We start from the raw sequence: 20,735 nt of genomic DNA on the forward strand, positions 1-20,735 counted from the left end.
ATTAAATTTTCTAGTTAGCATGCATATGCATTTTTCATTTTATAATTTATCCACTAAGATATATTTCTGACTTATTTTTTAATTTCTAAAAAATATGTATTTCTGCTCAGTGCAATGGCACATGCCTTTTGTCCCAGCCACTTGGCTGAGGAATAAGAATTGAGCCCAGGAGTTTGTATTCATCCTGAACAACACTACAAGACCCCATCTCAAACAAACAAAGAAGAAGAAAAAACACAGAGACAGAGAATGAAATGCGTATGTATCAATACATACATAATACTCATACCAATTAGCCTACATTGAAATTTTGCATATCTGCTTATTTATGATTTTTTCTCATTAGGAGAGAGAAGCAAAGTGTTTAGAGATCGATAAGACTAGATTTAGATTTGAGAGCATAGCAACTGAATATTCAATAACATTACTTAAAAATATATTTGAAAGTACTTTGAAAATTAATTAATATAACATGTTAGTTGTAGACACAATACTTTCAATATCTTTGGGAGAGGGCTCTTCCATAAATGTTCTACTAAAGTTTATGAAGCAACGTACTGAACTGTTAAGGATTCCGGAAAAATCTGCATCTTAAAGCTCCATGTTAGGATAACACAGAGAAAGAAAACTTTGTGATAAAAAAGTCAATAAAAGCACGAGATTAATGAACAGTTTTGGTTACTCTGTAGGTTAAGGTAGGGAAATGGCATGAGGGCCATCTTAAGACCAACTGGCTCAACTGAACAGCCTAGTTTATAAAATCCGGCTACAAGGAGTAGGGGGCTGTTTTAAAACACAAAGCTCAGGTATTTCCACTTCATTAGAAGAAAAATCCCCAGACATTAGGATGTGAGATAACATGGAAATATGTGTAGCTGCTGACCCTTTGTTTTGTTTATCTAACAGGAGCTTCATTAACTCATCTCACTTCAATGCAAGGAGAATATAGATATATATATACATATATAGGAATAGGAGTATGTATACATATTTACATGTAAGTATTAAGTATACACATTTATATATACTTACATATAAGTATTAAATATATACATGTTTATATATACTTATCTATAAGTATGAAGTAAATATATTGAAATACATATACGTATGTATTTCTTTTAAGTAATACATTCCATTTGGATGAGGAAATGAGAGAATTCAATTGTCGAGAATGGCCTACTGTTTCAAAGAGCCTCTTATTAAACTCGGTTTCCAGGACACACCTGGTGAAATGAAGCACCAATTAAGCTTGACAAGAAGGCTTTCCAAATCATTTCAGTTTGCTCTAAAAATGTCTTTTAGTTCTTTTTAAAAATTTGCCAAAACCTAAATCAAACACCATTTTCTTAGTAATTACTCGTTGAAGGATGTAATCACTGCAGCTTCTGAAACAGAGAGACCGGTAGCCCTGCTTGGGAATTTTCCCACAGTTGCTTTTGCTAATGTACTAATGAGCCATTGTCACAATGGAGCCAACCTGGCATTAGCACTTACAATAAATTTACTGCAAGAACACTGCTGTTTGTAATTAGCTCTTCATTACACAATCAGGCTGATTTAGAGAAACTCTCATATGATTTGCTCAGCAAATGAAGCAATATAATTACACTTCACTTGAAATCAACAAATTAGACTGCTGTTTGCAATTGGCTATATTATGTACTATTAGTGCCCAGGCAATCGTGGGCCTGTTTCTTCCTTTAACACTAAAGTAGAGTAAGTCTAATTAAAACACTGAATATTTCTGTATATACAAGAACAGCTACATAATGGTCACTTTTTTTTTTTTATAATTAAAGAAGAAAGCCAAGATTTATGTTCAGAATATTTTACATTAAGCTCAAGCCACGGCCATTTAAGGCTCTTATAATAGAAATCAGAAGCTAAACCATAACAGGAGGAAATGAAAAATTTATTTTTGAATCAAATTATTTTCTAGCTAGGGCACATGAGAATTGAGTAAGACTCCAATTAGGTTAAGACAGAGTAATAAGCTCTTCGTTCAGTTTGGGTGTTTCTCAGCACTAGGTATTTAGTACTTGTCAGCTATTGTAATGGCTGGTTTTCATCACTTCTCACTGGGTTTTGACTCTGGAGAAAGCCACCCTTCAGAGATTTCTTTTTTACCCCAAGGGAAAATAGCAATTTTTATTTTTTTATTGCATTTTAGGTTTGGGGGTACATGTGAAGAACATGCAAGATTGCTGCATAGGTACACATGTGACAATGTGATTTGCTGCCTTCCTTCCCATCAGAGTTGTAATAATCACTGCGGGGAGTAGCTGGTAGGAGTTTTAGAGAAGGGTTTCCTGATGTGGCAAATAAAAATACAGGACATTTAGTTAAACATAGGCATCCTGTATTTTATCTGGCAACTTTATTTTAAGTCATTTAGGGTGTGCTTTTCTGTGTTAAGCTGAGGATATGTATATATACATACATACATACATACAGAGAGAGAAATAAATAAAAGTTCATCCAGATAATAAGCCTACCCCTGGGCTGTGCATGTAATAAATTTGTAAAAGAATTAATTCCTTAAAAGATGATAGATTAAAAAATAATTTTCAATGGATCAATGAGTTTAGGGTAGTATTGTTCCTCTCCACTATGTATATTGTATATACATATACATATATATGTATATATGTATATGCCTCTCCACAATGTATATTTCTTTAATTCAGGGACTGTTACTTTATTTCTATATTCCAGATAGTTGGCATTTAATAAATGTATTAAACATTTTTGAATAAATTAACAAAAGAAGATTCAGTGACTTACAATAGACTGATAACATATTCTATGGTAGAGTTAACACTTCTATTCAAAGATCCATTCCTTTAGAAACATAATGTAAATTCTTCTTCCTGTGAATATATGCAATTTTTTAAAAAGTGATATATGTGTATATGTGTCTATGCAAATATATGCTCCTTCAGTTAACGTTTTTTGATATACTAAACGATGATGTATATTGTACATATTTGTGATATTCATTTAGTTTTATTGTAGTTTCATGAAAGCTAGTTATTTAAGACAATTTTTGGCTGATGATAAGAAAAAGACTTCTATCTCCTTGCCAAACCCTGAATTATTTTATTAAAGAATTTATTTAATAAGTTAGTTCATGAAAGATTTAGAACTTCGTAAATGTGTTCAATGAGTTCACGACATGTATGGTCAAATATTCCTGTGTTCTATCTCATTTATTACCTCAATTGTTCCTCATTCTCAAAGGGAACAACTATGAGTAAGATTTATGGTTTATATAACCCTTTGATAAAGTTTCAGAATGAGTGTGCATATTGAGCTGGGACAAGAAGATCTCATTCTGTGGTTTTCTGATGTACTTTGCTTTGAGGTAAAGAGGAAGTTTGAAAGTTCATTGGATTTTGAGCTTAACCCTGGACTGTACTGGCTCTGAGATGTGTTCCCAGGTTAGACACTGGGAAATGAACAATGCCATAACTTTGAACAACCTACTAGACTTTATCTTTGTAATTTCTAATTTGAGTAGTATTTCATTGTCTCATTCCTTTCTACAAATTATGTGAAGACACCAACCAATCAAGATCTTTAGTGCAGTAGACCTAAGAAAGTTAATTCCAAAAAATGAATTAAATGTAGGAGAACTGGGCTACAAGTTTAAATGTTGGAGAATTGGGCTACAATACCAAGTATAATGACCTGAAATACTTTCCAAGTTGTGCTGAGCTGTATTCATTCGTTTCTATAGTAAAAATCATACACTTTAAATTTGTTCCTTTTTACCCTTGACTTCCATTTCTCTTATTTTGAATATTCCAATATCTAGTTAAATGACCAAACAGCTCAGTTTTAGTGAATGTGTCCCCTTTGCTTTGTGGCAGATGTGTGTTCATTTGTATTCTGATCGTGTTAAGGAGAAGTAAGTTTTTTTCACAAGGTTTGTCAACAAAATCCTTCTATAACAATTTAAAAACAACCGTCTTTTTGAAATCCTTTCTAATTGTGGTGGCATACTACTCTTCAATGCAATAGCAGTGTTTTACTGAAGAATTTAAGGAACATTTCAAAAAAATGAATTTTTTTCTCTTTAAAATTGTACCCTTTACCTTTCCAACAATGACAGTTAACTGCTTTGGAATTTATGCTTTAAGCTTATTTCAGTAGTAGAAATTATGTTACTGAAAGGTAGCAGTGCCACGGACCTCATTGAGAGATTTCTTCATGTTATCTTTTAAAATAATAAGTGTATAAATCATTTTGTAGAGAATGCTGGGCCTATCCGTTGAACATAGATTCAATTTCAAGAATATAAGGAAAAAATCATTTTGGTAACCACAGGGACAACATCACAGTGTTAAGTTTATTGCACTAAGCCAGACAGACAGCATAGAACAAAGCCTAAAGCTCCCAAATAAAAGAGAGTTGGAAAAATTTACCCTTTCTGGAGACCTACAGACTACAATGAAATAGTACCATTTATTGAAGATATTTCACATGAAGTAGAAGTATCGTTAGAAAGTATTTTCATTAAACTAAGTAGGAAGTATGATGAACACAGATGTTGATGTCTGGAAAGTTTTTCAGGAGGGGAGTTCTTTGTTAATAAAAATCTCTTTCTCTTTCTGTCTCTTTCTTTCATTCATGCCCCTCTCTTCCTTCTCCAGAAGTCAGGGACTTAGTAGTTAATAGCTTAAAATATTCTTCACTGGATTTTATCATCACTAATAAATAAAAACTTCGGCTATTATTATTTTAGTTTCTGTGAGTTTGCTTCTGAAGTATACATTTCATATTTACAGCATAATTTAATTTAGCCACAAATGCAATAAAATAACTTTCTAGAAGCACAGTTTCTCTGATAAAGTATGTTAAAGAGTATGTGTATACTTAAGATCATAAATTTATAGAAAGAAAATAAAAGTTAACACTGACTTCAAAGTTATTTTTTAAAAATAGAGAAAGTATAAATGAGGAATGAACTATTTTTTTTTTTTTCCAATTCAAAAACAGTTGCAGTGACTGGGAAATTTTACATGGTGAGATATAAATCCTTTATAAATCCTTCAGAAAGTTAAAACAAAGTGAGATTTAACTCTTTTTTTTTTTTTTTTTTTTGAGACGGAGTTTTGCGCGTTACCCAGGCTGGAGTGCAATGGCGCGATCTCGGCTCACCGCAACCTCTGCCTCCCGGGTTCAGGCAATTCTCCTGCCTCAGCCTCCTGAGTAGCTGGGATTACAGGCACGCGCCACCATGCCCAGCTAATTTTTTTGTATTTTCAGTAGAGACGGGGTTTCACCATGTTGACCAGGATGGTCTCGATCTCTTGACCTTGTGATCCACCCGCCTTGGCCTCCCAAAGTGCTGGGATTACAGGTGTGAGCCACCGCGCCCGGCCAAGATTTAACTCTTATAAAAATGGCTAATAACAGAGCTCACAGCTTGAAAACCAGATTCGTAATGTCATGTAGAGTATTAAATTTAGCTTTATTTTCTCCTTTACTGGAATTAAAATGTTTAAAAACGATACTAATAGATAATACAATTCACTAATTGTTAATTTTAAGCAGCAAAACTTTATAGAAGCCAAGACTATATTTAAGAAGAGAAGGATAAAGTTCTTTGTGATTTTTGCACATTTCCCAATTGGACGTGTGTGTGTGTTTCATATATGATTTATTGTTCCTCTAAAAGAAACAACACAAATGAAAGAATATTAAAGTTAACATGAAAGAATGAAATTTTGCAAAAGGATAAGAGAATTACCTGAGCACAGTCACCTTTCAGTATGTCACTAACAAAACAAAAGCATGATTTGGATTTACTTTTTTGCTGTCTTCTCTGTGCTAGATGATTTAGTCTCCAATTGTCTCCTTTATCATTTGTCATGAAATGTTTTGCACTTGTTTCATTTCACAAAAATAAAACTTCTCCTGTGAAACATCTATTACTCTTAATAAACAAACATACAGTTAAGGGTGTCAGTATGGTGGTCATGTCTAGTAGACACAATCTTTAAAGGTCTGACTTCACATGGAGGCTCTTCCAGAAGGAAACATTGTCAGAATCCCTCATGCTGTGCTCTTATGTGGTCTGCTTTCCTCTCTAACCTTTGGTGCCATCATGCTAACACTAACCTACTCTTGCCTTTTTTTTTTTTTTTTTTTTTTTTTTTTTTTTTTTTTGATGCAGTCTTGCTCTGTCTCCCAGGCTGGAGTGCAATGGCACAATCTCAGTTCCCTGCAACCTCTGCCTCCTGGGTTCAAACAATTCACCTGCCTCAGCACCCCAAGAAGCTGGGATTACAGGTGGTTGCCACTGTGCCTAGCTAATTTTTTAGTAGAGACAGTGTTTCATCATGGTGGCCAGACTGGTCTCGAACTCCTGACCTCAGGTGATCCACTTGCCTCTGCCTTCCAAAGTGCTGGGATTACAGGAATGAGCCATGATGCCCAGCCTACTCTTTCCCTTTCTATGAGTCTTGTTCTCCTCCCATCTCCATCCCTTAGCTTCTGCTGCTCTTATGTTTAGGACCTGTCACACTACCTTCAAGAAGGGATCATGAGTTCATGCCAAGTCTTTCAACTCCTAAACTCTGTAGAGTCTCCTGTGGCTTTTACAGTCTAACATGGATTTTTGACATATGCCACAGGTATTGGCTTTGCTCATCTAGAAGACTATCAGTATTTCTTGTCCCCTATGTATCATTATATATTGCTTGGGATTCATTATCAATACGGTTTTGATGGTTTTCTGTTAGATCCTTGTCTATATTGACAAAAAAATGGTGCCAAATCAATTTTGCAAAATTAAAATTTAGTAGAATTCATTTTCCTTAGAGGTTAATAGTACTATTATAATACAAGTACTAGGTAAGTGCCAGAGAAACTTCTGTTAATCTTTGAGTTTTATGTAGCACTTACTAATCCTATTAATAATCTCAAAACACCAAAGCATGTATTTGTTAGACACAAAGGACACAAAGAAAGCAAGTAGGTGATAATTGAGGGCTGAGAGTTCCAATTAGCACACTTGAGATTTTTCTAAAATTGTAAAAGGGCACAAACCTAAAACTGAAAAATCTGGTGTAAAGGTGTTCTGGCTGTTATAAATTTCAGAAAAAATAAATGGCTAAACCACTTAGAACTGGTTTATGCTTATATGTCTGAGAAAAGAATGGTATAGAAGTAGATGAGAGGAGCAAGCTTTTAAATACCTATATGAAGATAAAAAGAAAACCGTTTTGTTTGAAGTTAAGTTAAACTATCTTGACAAATAGGAACTTTAGAAAAAAAAATTAAAGGGAAATAAAGTAAGTCTGCATTTTAGCATCATGCTTTAATTTTTTGGTTACATTCTATTTTGCTGGTGAATGAGAAAAATTCATTGATTTACACAAAAAGTTTTATTTTTCTGCACAATGAGTAAAGCAGGATAATAAAATCATATGGAGATTGAAGTGACACATACCTAGGACTCCTGCCATGTGAAGTTGGAATATATCAGAAATCATATTTATTTAATAATACCTTAAACATTAAATTTATTTAAATTAGATTGTTAGAATGTAGTATGGGAGCCTGAAAATGATTTCTTGGATCTTTGAGTTGTTCACATAAATGCATACTACTCAGTGGCCACTGACATTTTTGAAATTCAGAGGAGAAAAAATTCTTGATAATTCAGTAATATTAACGAAGACAGTTTGTACCAAAAGCATACATCATGCAAATCAAGTGTTCTCTCTTTACTCTGCATATAGTAATTTTCTTAATATAAAGATTTTAGAAAATAAAGGCTAGCCAAAACCAAAAATTCATGCAATACTTTGACTAGAGTTAAACATTGTCAACTTTTTATAATACATTTTTGTGGTTATATATGACTATGTAAATCTATACATGCAGAGCTATTTTATTGCTAAAATCAATTGCTCTATTTAATGTATGATGATATAATTATTTCCTGTGAACTCCACATGGGAAACAATATCTGCTTCACATGCTCTATGATCCAGAAGGCTGATTAAATATGTGTTCTGACCAGGTAAAAAGTAGTGGTAACAAAATATATATTTTAACATATTTACATTAATTTTTCAGTAAAATATAGAAGCTATCATCAAGAGACAACATACTGGTTTTTTTATGGGCTAATTTCAGTACTGTTTGATTTGAGTCTCTGTAGAGGTGACAGTGCCCAGGGTCTTTAAGTTTCCGGTCAGCTTGTCCATAAGAAATAAAAGAAACATTGGCAGGGGCAGGGTAGTGGCAAAAGAACCTCCAAAAAACACTTAAAACCAAGCCCATAAATACAAATTAACATAACTCTATTGCTGTGTCACCAAATATACTTTACAAAATTATTTTTAGGGATTGAATCTATTTGTAGACTTGATATATTATACTTAAAGAACCAAAATCTTCTTGCGGATGTTCAGGTAGTTTCCTATTGTTAAGAAACCATTTCACAGGTTACCTTAATGCAATAAAGAACACATACTCTAGTACTGTCATTGTCTTTCATCTCAACACATAACTCAAGCAATAAATGATTGCAAAGCTTGTCTTATTTTGAAGGTCAGTGCCAGCCTCTAATGGATTAAATCTAACAGCACTGCTCCTGCTTCCTGCTTATTGGACAAGGATGCCCTCAATGAGATATGAAAAAAAAAATAGCACTCACTTCATCATCAGCCATTGTTTTCATAAATGCCATTGAATATATGTTTATTTCATTGATGAAAGATCAGTAGCCCTCACATCTTGTTATTTTGACAGCTCATTTTAACATTGGTCCGTCAAGATCACTTCTTAAGTCAGCACTGACTAATCTTTTCAATAAACATTAACTCCTTTTGTTCCTGTTCTATTGTCATAATTTAAGAATGTGTAATTGTTTTCCTAATTTTCTCTCCATAAAATATGTAATGTTGACAGCTAGAATTTTGTTAATGTAAAATTATTTTGTCATCATACTAAGAGTATATGCTAAAGAAATTTTACAAAATATATTCTACTTTAGAAATAGAAGAGAAAAGACCATTGCCTGATGGTTGGCATGCAGTTAAGGAAGACAGTAGAAAGGTAAGAATAATAAAGAATCCAAAGAAGGATAGAAGCATCTAAAAGTAAAATGAAAGAAAGACTTTTAGTCTGTACTATACTGACAACAATTATATTTAGAAGATAAAAATAAGAGATACTTCTAAGACAGTTAAATCCATTTTTATTACAACAATAAATGTAGAGCTCACATAAGGTGAGTGATTTGCTATATGGCTATGACTATTCAACTCAAAAGGTCCTTGAATGTGTAAGAAATTAGCATGTGGCTCTTAGTATTTCAATGATTATACACTCTAACATCATAAGTGTAACGCAAAATATTACTTCTAAATCATGCCCTCAAATTCCAGTAATGCTTTTATTATTTAATCATTTCATGTGTGTCAAGGAGATCAATGGATTTCTATTAGCATCTAATGTGAACTCTAACATGAAAAAATTAACATTAATACCCCAAATAAATTTATATGTAATATGAAGACTCCTAAAAGAGTTAATATCTGTCATAGACCCATTATATGCTATAATTTCTAAGGTTTGCATGAAAGCTCATAAACTCACATGAACAGACACATGTATATATACCTAGGTAGCTTCCCATCATGTAGTAGCTCCATCTCAAATTTACATCTTGATGCTTACCAAAGTTTTCTAGCTTTGTTAGTCATTGTAAGATATAATGGTATAAAAAGTCTACATTAACAATATAAGTTTCAAGGACAGATTATGCATGATTTAAAAATTTATAAAGAACATTTCTAATGATGGATGTTTTGTTATTAGTCCTGAAAATAAGCAAACAAAATGTACTGGATGACTTATTTAACTCTTGCATTCAATAAAATGTGCCAAATTAAAATTGCCTTTTAATTGGAACATACTGATAATTATATAACAATAAAGTGGTATCCATGCAATTCTCTGAATACTTTCTATTTTTTTTTTTTAACTCAAGCCCTGACCGTATGTTTTCAACAAACCTCACATATCCTAGAAGTTAGGACTACAAATTTGTTGAAACCAAGCAAGGGTTGTAGTTAAAGGTGTCACAAACATAACTGTACAGGCAAGTGGTTTTATTGAGGACTGGTCTTAAGGAGGAAAAATATCATTGAGTTTAGGCACTGAATGGAAACTCTCTCTGATTTTAAGAAACCCCTCACTTGGCTTGTACTTCCATAAACATTATTGGAAGCTACAGATATGGGTTGCTATTTTTTTCTTGCCGTAAAAAGTGTTACCAACTCCAAAACAAATAATAGATCTCACATTAAATGTCTTTGCTACAGTGAGAATGGTAAATCAAAACATGTAGAATATAAAAGCTTAGATTAAAAAAATAATAATAAATGGTAATTGCAGTTACACAGGCTTTAGAGTGGAAGAAGGCAGGTTTCTTGGCAATATGAAGAGTAGCAGGGAAGACACTTTCAAACTCCACCTGCCTGAAGAAGGGCTCAGGTCAAGGAGAAAGAAGAAACTGATGACAGTGTTTTATAGTTAGTACAAGGAAAAATACACATATTTGACACACATAGTTTTTGGTTATCAGGGAAGGAGTCTTTTCTGAAGTTGACAAAATGTGGGTATGCTGGAGTGTTTTCATGATTTCTTTTCTAATGGAATGGTGGGAGCAGGACCAGTTTGATTTAACCACTTGCTGCTTCTGTACACGTTGATTTAGCCTCTTGAGTTGGTTTCCCTATGCATGAAGTCAGAGAAAGAAGCAGTGGATTCCAAAGGTTTACAGACTCATTTTGGCCCTCAGAGAGGCTGTATCAGGTTTTACATTAATTATTTATTAATTTTGCTGATTGATTTCCACTAAAATTGTATTCATGTTTAAATTTTTGAAATGAATTTTTGCCCCTATTGAAAACCTTTGCTATTTACTCTTTAAATCTGTAATATTCCACCTCTTGTATCAACAATTATCTTGGGAAATTGGAGTTCAAGTATTCTTCTTTTTCTTTACTGAACTACGTTAAGTCAGACTTCTACAAGTAACACAATATACATGGTCAATTCATTTTTCAAAGGTCTGATATCTCAGAATATATTTTATTTTAGGAAAACATCTAAACTTGTTACATACTCCTGTGCCATTAACTCAAAAATAATACATTCAACAGAAAATCATTGTATATTGACAATAATAAGAAAGACTAAAGGTCACAAGGTAACAATAAAAATATAATATTAATGGTTGTCCAAAGAATTCTGATTAAGATAAAAAATAAAAACTTGCAAAAAGCAGAGATTTACAACTTTTCTCTTTGACCCTGATAAATAAAATTATGTAGGTATTTTGGACATAAGTTGATTAATAATCATTTCATAAATATGGAATGCTCCTAAAGCTAGTGAAAGCCTGTCAATTTATAATTTGGGGAGATTCTATCATCAGGTGCTTTGCAGTTTCAATAAGCCTGAAAATAAAGATTGAAAACATATAAAGAAACTGCTGTTTATCCTAGCATCTTCTGATGAAGTAACAGAAGACATCTGAAACACAGCTGATGAGTATAATTTAATATAAATGATAGTAATAGCTGCAATTTCTGTGTGGCGGATAGCATAGAAGCAGCCAAAACAGACCAAATACATCATGCTAAAACCATTTCATATACAAGGGCTCTCCATTAGTGAATACCTGCTTGTCAGGAAAGCTGTCAGCATGCCAGAAGAAAACGTAACTGCCTCAGCTTTCTTCTTTTCCAAGTGATAAAAGAACAAAAGAAATTGCAGGCCTACTGCTAATTTCTGTATATATGGCTTTTTTTTAAAGTTGGGAAGACATATGTATTATATCAAAGAAACTCCTTGGCCTTCACATTATGTTACGTGAATAAAAAAAAAAAATTATGGTTATAATTCACTTTCGTTATATGTTTGAAAACACTTTTCAGTAAAGAGAAAAATATAGAAACAGTTTAATGTCAGCTAATTATTATATACTTAAATTAGCAAGTATAAAGTAATTATAATTAGTAATAAAGTTGTGGTATAAAGAAATTTGCCAAAATTTAGAAATTTTATAGACTTATAAAAGCCAGATTACCTGTATACAGGTTTTTAAAATATTAAACATTAATAATCAACATCGACATCTCTGTTATTTAACACAATTTTAATGAAACTTTTATGTATGGTTTCTTTAGTCATAAACAGTTGGAATAATATATATTCTGTTTATCAATTTATTTATACCTACAATGTAAATGACTGAAATAAAATTGTGGTAAAAATTGAACACAAATATAAAATCAATACCATTTTTTGAATTCTAAGCAGAAACCTGAATAAATTAGCATTAAAATATAGTTTGAATAATTAAGGAATTCCAGAAGTAAAAATCAAGCATGTAATGAAAGTAGTTACATAAAGCCCAGTAGTCAGATATTCATTACCATATTTAATTGAATATAACAGCATCACTGGTAGGGCTGTCACAGGGAAATCTTGAAGACAAAATATATGTCATTTGCACTCTCAAAATATTTTTGTATGCTATACAAAGATTTTATATATTAGAAATGTTCAATTAAGCAAAAGATGGGATTTTTAAGAGAGACATTAAGCTTCACCATTTAGTGTGTCATTAATGAACACATATGATGTTCCCCGAAAATGAAACTTAAGTTAATAATCTGCTACTCAGAGTAGTTGGAGTCTCTCTATTGTCTCTTTATTTTGTTTAATGGCAAATTTGGCCTGAGGATAGTTATGCTTGAGCTCCAGAGAAGCTTGAGAGCTTCATGGGAAAGAAGCAGAGAAGGCACTTTGTGACAATCCTGGGACAGATATGTGGAGGGGTTATGTTGCCCAGTTCGTAGAATGTTACCTTATTCTCATTTTTCTCAAATGTTTTCTCCTAAGGGGTAGACACTCACATATTCTATTACAAAGTCATCATAGTCACTTCTGCTGTATTCACATATAGCAGCAGTCCCCTTTTTGACATCAGGGATCGGTTTCATGGAAGATAATTTTTCCACCAGGGAAGGTGGATGGTTTGGGGATGAAACTGTTCCATCTAAGATCATCGGCATTAGATTCTCATAAGGATGGTACAACCCACATCCCCAGCATGCACAGTTCACAGTAGGGCTTGTGCTCCAATGAGAGCCTAATGCCACCGCTGATCTCACAGGAGGTGGAGCAGCTCAGACAGTTATGCTCACTGGCCTGCCACTCACATCCTGCTGCACGTCCCGTCTCCTAACAGGCCTCATACTGATACAAGTCCACAGCCTGGGGATCGTGGACCACTGATAAATAGTCATCCTCAATAGATGAAAACAAATGTGGAGAGAACTTGCTCCTTTTCCCAAAGGTCAAAAACCCAATAAGCTAAGCAGGAGAGATTCAAACCCACAAACCAGGCACCAGAGCCAGGACAATTTTTAAAGTTATTTTGTGTCTGCAAGAGCTAGAAACACAGATATTTTACACAAATTCATTAATTAAGCAGTTATGTTTTTCTCTACAAGAAAAACTTTCAGCCAGAGCAGCTCTTTCTTTACTGTAAATTGGCCAGGAGTGGTGGCTCATGCCTACAATCCCAGTACTTTGGGAGACCAAGGAAGGAGGATTCTTTGAGTCCATAAAGCGAGACAGCTCTATATTTAAAAAAAATAAATAGATAAGAAATACTTTAAATACTTCTGAGAGAAGTTTTGACTTCTCTAAGAGAAACTGAAGATCTGACATTTTATAGTTTTTCAAAGCTTGATTCGTCCTTATAGTGTAATGAGAATTTTTCTAAGAATTCTGGTATGCATAAAGAACAATTTTTAATTAAAATACCTATTTAGGCTGGGTGTGGTGGCTCATGTCTATAATCCCAGCACTTTGAGAGGCCGAGGAGGGCAGATCACCTGAGCTCAGGCATTCGAGACCAGCCTGACCAATATGATGAAACCCCGTCTCTACTAAGAATACGAAAATTAGCTGGGTGTGGTGGCTACTCTGGAGGCTGAGGCAGGAGAATCACTTGAACCCGAGAGGCGGAGGTTGCAGCAAGCTGAGATCGTGCCACTGAACTCCAGCCTGGGCAACAGAGCAAGATTACACCTCAAAAAAAAAAATTTAAAGATTTTTAAGATAAAAAGTTGATTAGCATTTTCTTAGTTTATTTTGTGTGTCTTTTCAGTCAATATTGGAAATTAATTGGAAAACGAACTTTAGTTCCTTTAAGACTTTGTAGAGTGAGATTCTTGAAATAATTACGTATTCCTTCTGTCTAATAATAGGCAATGTGTATTATCTGATGAATCAGTACAAAATCCTTTCTATGTGTTTGGCAAAACAAAGTTCACAAATAAACAGTAGTGAGAGATTAGCTATTTTAAAAATTATGTTTGTCATCTTATAAACATTTCCAGTGTCACTAGAAGCCTCTTAGTTGATGCTATGGTTTGAATGCGTCCCTTCAAAATTCAGATGTTGAAATGGAATGGGCGATTTCATGCTATTAATAGGGTCCTGCCTTTAAGAAGTAATCAAGTCAGAAAGCCTCCTTCACTTGAGAGTGAGATTAAAGCCCTTATGAAGGAGGCTTCTGAGCCAGGCATAATGGCTCACACCTGTAATTTCAGCCACTCCAGAGGCTGAGGTGAGAGGACTGCTTGAGCCCAAGAGTTCAAGGCTGCAGTGAATTATGATCTTGACACTGACTTTCAGCTCTAGGCAACAGAGCAAGATCCCATCTCTATTAAAAACAAAAATAAAAAGAATGGAAGTAGCTTCTCACAGTGTGCATCCCTCTAGTTCTTTTTTCTGCAAGGTAAGGACACAGCGTTCCTCTTCTCTCACAGATGCTCTGCAAGGAACTGTCTTGAAAGCAGAAACCAAACCCTTAGCAAACAGCAAACATGCTAGCACCTAGATCTTGAACTTTCCAGCCTCTAGAACTGTGAGAAATAAATTTCTATTCCTTATATTTAGTCTGTAGTATTTTGTTATAGCATCACAAATGGATCAAGACAGTTGCCCACATCCACACTGATACTGAGCTTATTAAAATTTGAGTATGATGGCTTTTATTGACCTAGTCTGTAAATTAGTTTTTATAACACTGAAGTAATTTAACATATTTAAAATATAAATAATATTGACTTGTTTTAATACAATTAACCACTCTTCTGTATTTTTTTTTCATAAGAGTCCTTTAACTCACTGTATGACTTATTTAGAAATGTCAAGATTTCTGATTTACATGCCTTGTTTGTAATCAAAGCTCCCAGGAGCCTCAGTGTAAAGTCTTTTTGCATTTTATCTTACTCTGTGTTTAAATTAGGCATGATTAATTAAAACCTTTTTGCTTTATGCCTCTCATTTGAACAAAATCTCACATTTTAAGTCATATTTTGTTACATTCATTCTTCTCCAGAAATACAGTAGTCTCCTCTTATCCATGAGGGATATGTATCAAGACCCCCAGTAGATATCCAAAACCATAGACAGCACTGAATTTTTTATAAACTATGCTTTTCTTTCTGATAACCAGGATGACTACTAAATGGCTATTTGGCAAGGTAGCACATGTCACATAGACATGCTGGACAAAGAGATGATTCATATCCTGGGCAGGACTGAGAAGATAGGTGTGAGATTTTATCACGCTACTCAGAGTGGTACATAATTCAAAACTTATGAATTGTTTATTTCTGAAATTTTCCATTTAATATTTTGAGGCTGCAGATGACTGTGGATAACTGAAACTGCAGAGAGAAGAAGCATGAGTAAGGGGGCATTACTGTAACATGTTTTGTTCTGTAATTAAATTTTACACAGTCCATAGTGGCTCAATTTCATAGACAACCTGTGATAACCCAAGAGTATGTTAAAATCATCAATTGGAAACATAGCTATTAGATTATGAGGTATGAAAAAGAAATCAATTTTTAAAATAGTAAATGAGAGGCCCCTAAAATATTTTATATTATATTTTTGGAGTTAAAAAGGTAGTGACTTTTATTTTGCTAAAGAAAATTTAAATAGGAAGAGAAAAACAAAATTTCAATAGCAGAAATTGTTCCATTGGCAGTTTTTTTTTTTCCATTCAGCTACAACACAAATATGAGAAAGTGTGTCATTCATCACTTCCAAGCAATTTGTCATACAGCATAGATCCGTCACTAAATTAAATTCTGATGGTCAAATGGGAACACAAAGCTATAATTTTTAAAGGAAAACTAGCAAGCGTTATTTTAAAAAATCATGAACTAAAGTAATTTCCTTTTTTAGTAATATCTTACTTTTATTTCCTTCCAGGAGCCCTTTACTCCACTAATTTGATATATTATTGTGAGGAATTATGAAGCATACAAAATGCTATGTATCCACCATCTGGCTTTGTCAAGTACTGTTACTTAAGCCGCATTTGTTGTACATACTTTCTTTTATTGTTTAAGAAATGAAACTTAAAATACAGCTGAAGACTGAAGCATATAATTCTCTATGATTTTATTTACCTCCTACCTTCCCCAGATGTAGCCCATATACTCAGTTTGGATTTTAGCATTAACTTATGTGTTGTATATGTCTACTCATTTTAGTTCAATGCTACACAAACAGAAGTTATTATAATTTTCAACTTTACTTTTATTTATATTCACTACTTTATTTCTAACCTTTCAATTAATATGCATGCTCATAATTTCTGCAATAAATATTGGCAAAGTTTGATCATTCATTAATCCTTTGAAAGAACAAAATTACTGGTTTGTTAAAGTGCACCACTGAGCACATTTTTTTCTGCATCAATGATTTCTACTCTTATTTTAATTATATGTTTCTTTTTTTCTCTTTTTTTGGCTGTTATTTTTAAGACATTTTGAATTAGACATAGCTAATAAATTTCATCTAGTTGGGGAACATTTAATGAATTAATTTTTATTACTAAATGTGTCAGGAAAACCTTTAAATATGTATTAAAATATGAAGTAGGTAGAGATGTCTTATCCCATAGATTCCTAAAGAATTTCATGTGAACACAAACTAAAATGTAGGTCATAGTTCTTGAAATTATGTCTTCTCTAATATAATCATATAAAGATACATTTCTAAATTTTAAATTTGGAGGATGATTTTTAAAAACTTTAAGCTATTAGAAATATTAGTAATTGGAAAAACCAAGAAAATAAAGTTCACCAAGAATATGAATACACACACACACACACACATATTGCACAGCTTTCCCAGTTGCTTATTTTTAAATAGCTAATAATATAGATCATGATTTCATTTATTGAGTGGGTATGTTATGTAAGTATGGTATCCACTACCCCCAAAGCAGGTTGCTAACACTAAATATAGTGTGCATAACATTAGATATTTTACACAAGATGCAAGTTATATTTTCATTTTTTTTCTCATCAACATAATGATGTTAGTATTAGGACAAAGGCATCTCTTTCACAGGACAAATATGAATTCCAGAAAGTACTCAAAGGGGAGTGTACACACTAATACAGCAAATTACAACTTAGTTGAAGCAGATCAAACGCTAATGCTAAATCTCAGTGAAATAAGCTAGGTTCCATTTGAAAAGACCTCCTTTTGAATACATAATACCTCTTGGATGTTGAAGTAAACACTTTACCAAGATTACTGTAATTTTATAAACAACTTTCCTAATAAATGTATTTATCCTTCGACAGCATACTTTCTGTGGCTCATATATGTAAACTTTATCGTACATTAAAAGAAGCACCAAAATGAAGATTGGCAACTTTGAAGGGACAACTAGAATTGATTCAAATATTCAAAGCACTAGAGCATTGCATACTATCATTTTAAATTGATCAATGTATGGTATTTCTAAAACAAATGAACAAATAGAAACAACAGCAGACAGATGCTCCATCTACATTAAACTCTCCTACTGTACTCACAAATCTTAGAGCCAAGTGGCTGAACTCATGAGCTCTGGAACAAGCAAAACTGGGGATTAATACTGTATTTTGATGTTAAAATCGGATTTATTTGTTAAATAGAGATAACAGAGTAGCACTTGGAGTAGTTAGGTGAAGTAAAAAACAGAGCACATCAAAATAGTGCCTAATGTGATTGTACTTGGTGTGCAAGTGAATAGCTATACTTCATGGTGAAAGGTGTGACTGCTTTTTGGTACATTTTTATTAGATTGTGGAGTGAAAATGTATTTGAGAGGAAAGCAATGTTTATGATAAAGATGAAGTTTGAAGAACAAATATAAGTTGTGGGGAAATGAGGGATACAGCATGAGCCCAAAAAAAAAAAAAAAAAAAAAAAAAAAAAAAAAGGCAGGATAGTTAAAACAATGTTCAATAATAGGAATAACATTTTAGCTAATAAAAACTGAAAAAAATGTACAATTGGCAGAAGAATATGAAGAAAGAGGGGGCAGGATTTTGGACTTCTTAGAGGGTATTTGAAGAAAGAATTACCAATAAGTCCTAAATGTGATTAAAAAATCAATCTACATATACAAGAAGCACAGGGAATTATAAGTAAATCTCAAAAAGTCACATTTAGATACATCATATATCAACTGTCAGAGGCAAAGACAAGAAGAGAAGATTGAAAGCAGCAAGAGAAAAATAACTCGTTGGGTATAAGATATCTTCAATAAGATTAACAGCTGACTTCTAATCCAAAAGGATAGAGTTTAGGAGGTAGTAGCATATTCAAAGTGTAAAAAGAAAATAAAGTCAATCAAAAAGTTCATATTCAGAAAATCAATTTTTCAAAAATGAAAGAGAAAATACAAATTTTCAGGTAAACAAAAATGTAGTGAATTCATTTCTGGCGTATCTGTACTACTGAAAATACCAAAGAAAAAACTTTAGGCTGAAATAAAAAGACAATAGATAAAAAACATGACTTCACAGAAAGAAATAAAAGGGACTATTATTAAAGATTACTACATAAGTGCTATAAACTATATGTTTGTGTGTACTCTGTCCAAAATTTCTATGTTAAAACCATACTCCCCATGGAATGGTATTGGGGGTAGGCCCTTTAGGAGGTAGTAAAATCATGAGGGTGGGGCCCTCAAGATGGTATTAGTGCATGTGATCATTAATTTTGGCTGTGAACTTGACTGGATTAAAGTATACACAGATATCTGGTAAAACATTACTTATTTATTTTTGGAGACAGAGTCTTGTACTGTCACCCAGGCTGGAGTGCAATGGTGCAATCTCAACTCACTGCAACCTCCACCTCCCAGGTTCAAGCAATTCTTCTGCCTCAGCCTTCCGGGTAGCAGGACTAAAGGTTCCTGCTGCCATGCCCAACTAACTTTTTTTGTATTTTAGTAGAAATGGAGTTTCGTAATGTTATGCAGCCTGGTCTCAAACTTCTGAGCTCAGGCAATCTGCCTGCCGCAGCCTCCCAAAGTGCTGGAATTACAGGCATAAGCCACCTTGCCTAGCCAACATTAATAATTTCTTCTTCTTTCTTCTTCTTCTTTCTTCTCCTTCTCCTTCTCCTTCTCCTTCTTCCTCTTCTTCCTCTTCTTCTTCTTCCTCTTCCTCTTTTCTTCTTTCTTCTTCTTCTTCTTCTTCTTTCCTCTTCCTCTTCCTCTTCTTCTTTTTCTTCTTCCTTCCTCTTCCTCTTCCTCTTCCTCTCCTCCTCCTCCTCCTCCTCCTCCTCCTCCTCCTCCTCCTCCTCCTCCTCCTCCTCCTTCCTCCTCCTCCTCCTCCTCCTCCTCCTCTTCTTCTTCTTTCTTCTTCTTTCTTCTTCTTTCTTCTTCTTTTGTTTGAAAGAAAGAAAGAGAAAGAAAGAGAAAGGAGGAGAGAAAACAGGATTCTTGCTCTATTGCCCAGGCTGCAATGCAATCTAAAAATAGGTAGTAAAAACCTCTTTTATGCTAATAATTGTGCTTAACAGAGGAGACAGGAAGGAATAAGGGAAGAAAATAACTAACAAACAGCCAACCAATATTTCATTTAAGTCTGTGAAATGCTATGCAAATGCTGAAGAGGGATTTACTTTCAATTATGTGGTCACTTTCAAAATAGGTGTAATATGATACTGAGAAAAATGTATGTTCTGTGGACCTGGGGTGAAGAATTCTATAAATATTTACTGAGTTTACTTGTTCGAGGTCTGAGTTCAAATCATAGATGTCCCTATTAATTTTGTATCTCATTGATCCGTCAAATATTAACAATGTGGTGTTAAAATCTCCCGCTATTATTGTGCAGGAGTCCAAGTCTCTTTATAAGTCATTAAGAACTTGTCTTATGTATCTGGGTGTTCCTATATTGGGTGCATATATATTTATGATCATCTGTCTTTATAATAACTTACACATCAGTGTTCACATTTGCATTATTGATAGTCTAAAAGTGAAAACAATCTAAATATCCATCAACTGATAAATCAATAAATATAGATGTGATATATCCATAAAATATTCTTTTCATAACTCATAAAAAGGAATGAAATATTGATGCATGCTATAATATGGACAGACCTCAGAATAATATAATAAAGGAAAGAAGCAAACCACAAAACATGATTTTGATGATTACATATTTAATCATTCTATTTATATAAAATGTCCAGAACAGGCAAATCCTAAGAGACAGAGGTCAATTATTGGATACCAGAAAACTGGGAGTAGGGAGGAATGGGGAGTGAGTCCTAATGGGTGTGGAGTTCTTTTGGGGGATGATGAA

General features: G+C 33.4%; 1 protein-coding gene and 1 pseudogene across 1 annotated transcript in view; one reads left to right on the forward strand and one right to left on the reverse strand.

The window, feature by feature from the left end:
* The window catches only part of GALNTL6 (polypeptide N-acetylgalactosaminyltransferase like 6), a 1,203,768-nt gene that overhangs the window by 611,777 nt on the left and 571,256 nt on the right, over positions 1-20,735 (reverse strand). The gene's annotated exons all lie outside the window — the stretch shown is intronic.
* LOC104652996 (ubiquitin-conjugating enzyme E2 N-like) overlaps positions 1-20,735 on the forward strand; it is a 61,462-nt pseudogene that overhangs the window by 39,425 nt on the left and 1,302 nt on the right.

Source organism: Saimiri boliviensis, chromosome 3 (assembly GCF_048565385.1).
Source record: "Saimiri boliviensis isolate mSaiBol1 chromosome 3, mSaiBol1.pri, whole genome shotgun sequence".
NCBI classification, from domain to species: domain Eukaryota; kingdom Metazoa; phylum Chordata; class Mammalia; order Primates; family Cebidae; genus Saimiri; species Saimiri boliviensis.